The sequence below is a fragment of the Marmota marmota genome, unplaced genomic scaffold (genome assembly GCF_001458135.2).
Source record: "Marmota marmota marmota unplaced genomic scaffold, marMar, whole genome shotgun sequence".
NCBI classification, from domain to species: Eukaryota; Metazoa; Chordata; class Mammalia; order Rodentia; family Sciuridae; genus Marmota; species Marmota marmota.
The window spans coordinates 18,429,383-18,435,405 of record NW_026000240.1 but is presented as its reverse complement, the minus strand read 5'-3'; positions in this window follow the sequence as shown (position 1 = coordinate 18,435,405).

The window sequence follows — 6,023 nt, the reverse complement described above, 5'->3', positions numbered from 1 at the left end:
TTTTTTTTTTTTTTTTTACCTCAGGGGCACTCCACCACTGAGCCATATCCCCAGCCCTATTTTGTATTTTATTTAGAGACAGGGTCTCACTGAATTGCTAGTGCCTTACTTTTGAGGAGGCTGGCTTTGAACTTGTGATCCTCCTGCCTCAGGTACCGGAATCGCTGGGATTACAGGGTTGCACCACTGCACCCGACTCACTTGTTTTAATGGCCAAAAAAAGGTCATATAATAAGAACCACACAAAATTCATCTGCATTTTTTTAATAAAATTTTTATTAGAAAAGGTTTTTCTTTCTGAATAAAGCCATAGATTCCAAAACAAATATAATTAGAAAGGATAAAATTAAAATTTACAGAAAGGAAAAACAAAGGTTTAAATTCAGAAATTATAATACTATAAATATTAATTGTATTCCCTCCTAATTTTAGCAATTAAAGAAACTGAAGCCAGGGCTGGGTTGTGGCTCAGTGGTAGAGCACTTGCCTAGCACCTGTGAGGCCCTGGGTTCAAACCTCACCACCACATATAATAAAGTAATAAAATAAAGCTATAAAAATTTTATTAAAAAGAAAGAAAGAAACTGAAGCCAGAATTAAAGACAAGGCAGTCAGTGCAGATAGGCAAGGGTTAGATCCAGAGGCCAGTTTGGGTCTGGGGAGTAGGAGATTGGTGATTCTCTAGGGAGTAGGGTCTGGGCAGCCAGGTGTGGTGGCACACACCTAGAATCCCAGTGGCTCCAGAGGCTGAGAAAGGAAAATTGCACCATCCATGCTATTCCCCTTCTTCACTATACAAAATACATGTATGAAGATGTGAATTTGGTGTCAGCATACCTTATATATAATCAGAGATATGATAAATTATGATATAATGGTGTATTAAGAATTGTAATGCAAAAATAAATAAATAAATAAATAAAATTTAAAAAAAAAAGAAAGGAAAATTGCAAGTTCAAAGTCAGTTTCAGCAACGGTGAGGCGCTAAGCAACTCAGTGAGACTGTCTGTAAATAAGATAGAGACTGGGGATGGGGCTCAGTGCCCCTGAGTTCAATTCCTGGTACAAAAAAAAAAAAGAAAAAAAGAATGAAAGAAACCACTTTAAACCACATAAATAGGCATAAGTTGTGAAAGTCTTCAAAACTTATGTCATTTTCTTTGTTTATCCTCATTTTTATAATAACACGGTAAATCTAAAAACCTATGTGCATAAACCATAAATTGAAGCTTAAATGAGGCAGATTTTTAAAATTAGAAATATTTAATAATTAAGTATTTCTTGATTCCAGATATTCCTACAATATCCTATTTTTTTTTTTCTTAGCTCATTTCAGTTATGCATAATATTAGTGTAACCTGTCCCAGGGATTGTCTTTCCCTACAGGCAGTTTAAAAAGTTGTTAATTAGATAAGCATGTAATTTAATTTGCTCTAATTCAATCTCCAGTATTTTCCTTTCTCTCCCTCCCTCCACCATTCTCTAATTTATTCTATTTATTTGTGGTTTTATTAAAATTAGTGCCTCATGAATATTTGTGAAGGTCAGATTCACTGTGGTATATTCATATGTGTACATTGTAAAGTTAGGTCAGATTCTCCCTTTTCCCATCCCTCCTCCCTCTCTCTTAATCCCCTTCCTCTACTCCGCTGGTTTATTTTCTATTTTCATAGGATCCCCTACTTTTTTCCTTTTCATTTTCCTTATTTTGCTCTTGCTTCCACATAGCAGAGAAAACATCCATCCCTTGGCTTTCTGACTCTGGTTTATTTCACTTAACATGATGATTTCCACTTCTGTCTATTTACTGGTAAATGTAAAGCAGAGTTTTAGTGAGTGGCTATCTGTGCTGTCTGAGTCATAAACTGCTCCTTCAGATCATCTACCAAAAACTCTGTCTTGTAGGGAAATAGGGGCTATTTATCTAATAAGTTTTAGTTTCTTTCCTTCAGATTTTCTCTCTTCCATACCTGTTCATTCACTAGGACTCAATTTTGGAGTTTCAAATCAGGTCTAAATAACTCCCAAAGCCTGCAGAGACTGCTGTGATCAAGTAGAGCAAAGAGCACCAATCCAGGAGAAGCAGATACTGCTTGAACCACAATATAGCAGTATAATTGACAGCTGCCTGAGGTACATGGAGTAAGAAGCAGGGGTCTCCTGGTCCAAGAGGAGAGTGTGACCCCATTAGGCACATTTCAATCTCATGGGGCCTCTGCATTCTCAGCGCTGTTGTGTTTCTTACTTCTATGCCCTGCATTATGCTCTTGAGATGGAATATTCTCCCACACATTTAATTCCTGGCTTTGACCTCAACTGGCCTGGGGAGCAGGTATTCAGATCTTGTATTGCTACTCTGGCCTCTAAGGGCTGTAATCCTCTTGTCCTAAATAATATCGAATGCTTCCTGTTCTGCTCTTGTTATCATAGCATCTTGTAATCATAGCACCTGCTTTGCACCTGTCTTTGCAGCCTGTGGTTGCATCTGTTTTGATTAGCAGTATGGCTAATCTTCTGTTTCCCAAAGGAGATGGTGGGACTGAGCAGAAACTTGGACTTTATCTTCCAGTTCTTAGTATCCTTCAGGTCCTGTATCTAGCCAAGTGCCAGTTTTTCTCACATGTTTTCCCTTGCAGGATTCTGTGGACCCAGCCCTGGACAATGTTCTTCCTGCAGCAGGTATCCCTCTCCCTCTTGCCTCACTTGTACTCAGGTCCTGTACGCTCCATGTATCTCCAGCCTGCAGCGTGTTCTGGACTCAGTCTTCACACTTGCTTTGCCAGATGCCTGGGATTCTCTTTCCCCCAATATCCTCGGGGATTGCTACTTTTTTGTCTGATCTATGCACAAATGGAATGGCAACCTCTGTTTCTAGTTCTTTATTCCGAATTACTTTTCTTCATGGGTTTGGGAATATAAAATTCTTTACCTCCTGGTAGAAAATTGGTTACTTGTTAACTCATTGACGCAATGACTCATCGTCAAAACTTAGTCAATCAGAGATTCATTACCAAGAATACACATTTCTGATCTTCCCCTCAGTAACATCCCTGTCATGAAATTCCTGAAAATCAGATAACCAGCACCAGTTTCAGTGCAATGATCATATTTTTGAAAGACAATTACCTACATCTTACTCTGGTAAACATGATTCTGTAGCTGAAGTCTGCTGAAGTCCACACTATAACTTATGAGCTTTACTCTTTCCCCTAAACTCTCTTCTTACAATATCTAAAACTCAGTTTATTGTTTTAGATATTAGTGGTAGACTCTTTATCAGTATTTATGGTCATCTTCAGTTGCATTATATTATTTTCTCTTGTCATTTATTATTATACGTAAGCCCCATGAGAACAAGTACTTTAATGCCCTTGTTTATTGTGATCACTTAGTGATGACCTGATGTGTAACACGCTGCCTGCACTCCACAAAGATTTGTTGAAAGAATGTTGGGGACAACATACCATTGAACATTAATAACCTAGTATCTAAGACAGAGTCTAATATTTAGAAGTAATTCCATAAATATCAAGTAAATGGATGGAAATAAATTTTAGATCTATTGCACATTATTGTGCCTGAAATTAATATTACTAAAAATTGCTAAAACAGTAAATTTTAAGTTTTCTCACCACAAAATGTGAGGCAAGAAAAATCATAGATTAATTAGCTCAATTTAGCAATTCTTTTTTTTTTTTAAGAGAGAGGGAGAGAGAGAGAGAGAATTTTTTTAATATGTATTTTTTAGTTTTCAGCGGACACAACATCTCCGTTTGTATGTGGTGCTGAGGATCGAACCCAGGCCACACGCATGCCACATTCCCAGCCCAATCAATTTAGCAATTCTACAGTGTTGTATTTCAAAACATCATGTGGTAGATGATAAACAAATGAAATTTTTTGTCAATTAAAAATAAATAAACAGTGGTCTGGAGCTTATAGCTCAGCAGTAGAGCAACTGCTGACATGTGTGAGATTTTGGGTTCCATCTACAGTGCCACACAAAAAATTCAATCAAAAGATATGAATGAATGAATGAATTCATTGTTGAGGTATTTTTGAAAATAATTTTAGGGACTTCCTTGAAATAAACCAAGAATTATTCAGGTCTCTGTGGGTCCAAACAGTTCTCATGAACTGAGCTCTTTTTAGAAATACACTAGCAGAAAAAATTTCCACCTTTTTCTACTGGATATCTTTTGAAAGACTTTAGAGCATTAGAAATTTAGTGCACTCAAAACTGAGCTGATATGCTTTCCTTTTTTTTTTTAAATACCTTTATTTTATTTATTTATTTTTTATGTGCTGCTGAGGATCAAACCCAGGGTCTTGCACATGCTAGGTGAACACTCTTCCACTGAGCCACAACCCCGGCCCCTGATATGCTTTCCTTTAAACCCAGATGCTCTCTGTAAGACTCTCTCTGTCAGGAAGTAGCATCTTGTGTTGCTACTCTGCTCTCTAAGGGTTGTAATCCTCTTGTCCTAAATGGATATTGAATGCTTCCTGTTCTGTGTCTTTATTTATTTATTTTTCTTTTTTGTGAGGCTGGGGATTGAACCCAGGGCCTTGTGCATGAGAGGCAATCACTCTACCAACTGAACTATATCCCCAGCCCCCAGTTCCATTTTCAATCCAGCTTGAAGTAATGATTTAACCTCCTACAATAGTCTTTGAGTCTGTTCATTTCCTTTTTCTGTGATTGCCCCACCCAAGCTACCCTACCTGTCACCTAACCTACTATAACAACCTACGTTGGAACATCATCATCTTCTCCTGCCATCTCACCAACCTAACTTTTAAAATTGTTTTAATCTTTACTTTTAAAATTTTTTTAAAGATATACATGACAGTAGTGTATCTTGACATATTATACATACATGGAGTATTACTTATTCTAATTAAGGTCCCATTCTTGTGGTTGTACATGATGTGGAACTACACTGGTTCATATGAAAACATAGGAAAGTGATGTCTGACTCATTCTACTCTTTTCTATTCTCATTCCTCTCCCTTCCGTTTATTCCCTTTTGTCTAATCCAATGAACTTCTATTGTGTGTTAGCATCTCAGAGGGAAGATTTGCCCTTTGGTTTTTTGGGGACTGGCTTATTTCACTTAGCATGATAGTTTCCATTTCCATCCATTTACCAGCAAGTGCCATAATTTCCTTCTTCTTTATGGCTGAGTAACATTCCATTGTGTATATAAACCACATTTTCTTTAACAGCTATCTCCTGTACTTAACTATCCATGCCATAAGAGCAAAGACTATATTTTTATTTATTTTTTAATCATAGATGGATACAATACCTTTGTTTATTTATTTATTTTTTTTTATGTGGTGCTGAGGATTGAACCTAGTGCCTCACACATGCTAGGCAAGTGCTCTACAACTGAGCCACAATCCCAGCCCCAGCAAAGACTATATTTTTGGGATGTAGGAAATACTCAACAAATATTTATTAAATCCAGGAGCAACAAGGGGCCAATATAAGAAACCAGAAAGGGATTCACAGAGGATCCACCTCATTCTACCGCAGTATTTCACTGAACCTCAAAGGGTCTTGCTAGGGTCTTGTTTAGTAGAAAAGGGAAGAAACAGAACACTGAAGAGATAGAAAGATATATTTTGTTGCAACACCTGACTCAACCAGTCAGGGTCACTTCAGGTGAACTGGGCTGGCATGAAATAATCACACAGAGACAGAGAAATACCTTTTTCTTTGGGTTCTGTGATGGCTCCTCTGACCTAGCTCCCACAAAGGAGGAAAGGCAGGCAGGAAAGAGAGAGAGCAGGCCTCAAAACTGGAGTCTTATTAGGGGAGGCTGTTCCATGGAATATTCTATCCCAAAAAGGGCAAAGGGGTAGGATTACAAAGGAACAGGTGAGTGTAACTCAATCCCACCGGGTGACGCCTACTCCTGGAGCCACACCTCATTATCCAAGCAGAGGTAAAGCCTAAGTTATTGTGGGGTGCAATAATTGTTCAGAACCCTGTGCATCAGGACTTAAAGGCTTCT